Here is a 1,262-nt window from a genome sequence, read left to right as displayed (position 1 = left end):
CTATTTTTCTCCATTTTTAGCTATTTTTCTCTATTTATTTGTGCATAAAAATAGATTATTTTCTAATTTATGATTATTGACTGATTATGATAGCTGAAATATGTTTTGTCTCAGAATTTTATCCCATGCGCATCTCTTTTCCCCACCCAAAACCAACAAAACTTTAATTTTTACACTAAAAATGCGCTTTTTGGGCTATAATTTAATTATTACGACTATTTATTATTATGGATCTACATTTCTTTTATGCACAACCCTCAATCATAATGCAAAAAATCTCCAAACAAATATTTGTTCCATTTGAATTCCATTTCAACCATCAAACATCAACAAGAAGCAAATTTCATTTGTAAAAATGGTGCATACCGCTTACTTGCGTGTTGCGGGTTTTTTTGAATTGTTTTTCCGGGTTGCCCACAGATGGAGCAGCAGCAAATCTTCAATGCTGAACATCTCTTCTCAGCCTCCTCTTGATCTTGGAGCAATCCGGTTCATGACGGACAAGCATCCTTCAACCGGTTGTTAACCCCAAGTCAAGAAGGCGGAAAAATGAATGAAAAAGTGGAAAAAGGATGGAAAAAGAGCAAAGACACGTAGGCGGCCTCTAAAGCTAAGCTAGGGCCAAAAGCGTAATTTTAAATGAAAGGCACCTCCAAAAACTCCAAAAACTCGTGTAAAAGAGCGCCATGTTCCCTCCTGTGCCAAGTGTAAAATATTAGACAGGTGTAGACTACAGGCATAAGGCTAGAAGAGAAAATAGAGAAATGACCTTGCCACAACGGCCGGTCATGTAAAAAAGGGATGGGTACCCATGGGATTTTAGGGTTTGTATATAAAGTTCAAAAAGTGAAAGGAAGCTCATTCTTTGGTGTGTGGCTAACAAGAGTTCTCTTCTTCTTCTCTTCTTCTCCTCCTTGGTTGTGTGTGCTCTTGAGAGAGGGAGTGTGATAGTGTGAGAGAGTGAGTGTGTGGGAGTGAGGGATCAAGAGGGTGAAGCTCTTCACCATCTCCTCTTCTCTTCTCTTTTCTTTTCTCGCGCGTGTGGCTATGGTAGATGGAGCTTGGAGATGGAGGAGGCTTGAGGATGCTTGAGCATGGAGCTACTGGTGTGTGCAAGAGAGGAGGCAACTCATATCGGCATCAAGGTAAGCTCACTACACTTGTAGGATCGACGGCGTGTCGGCTAGGTGAGAGATAACCATTAGAGCTCGCTTGAAACGCTTGAAACAATAAGTGGTCCGTGGGTCTTGGCGGTTGAGCGT

This window comes from Lygodium microphyllum, chromosome 12 (assembly GCF_053477565.2).
Source record: "Lygodium microphyllum isolate KBCC chromosome 12, Lygodium_microphyllum_v1.1.10, whole genome shotgun sequence".
NCBI classification, from domain to species: Eukaryota; Viridiplantae; Streptophyta; class Polypodiopsida; order Schizaeales; family Lygodiaceae; genus Lygodium; species Lygodium microphyllum.
This window is presented reverse-complemented; position numbering follows the sequence as displayed.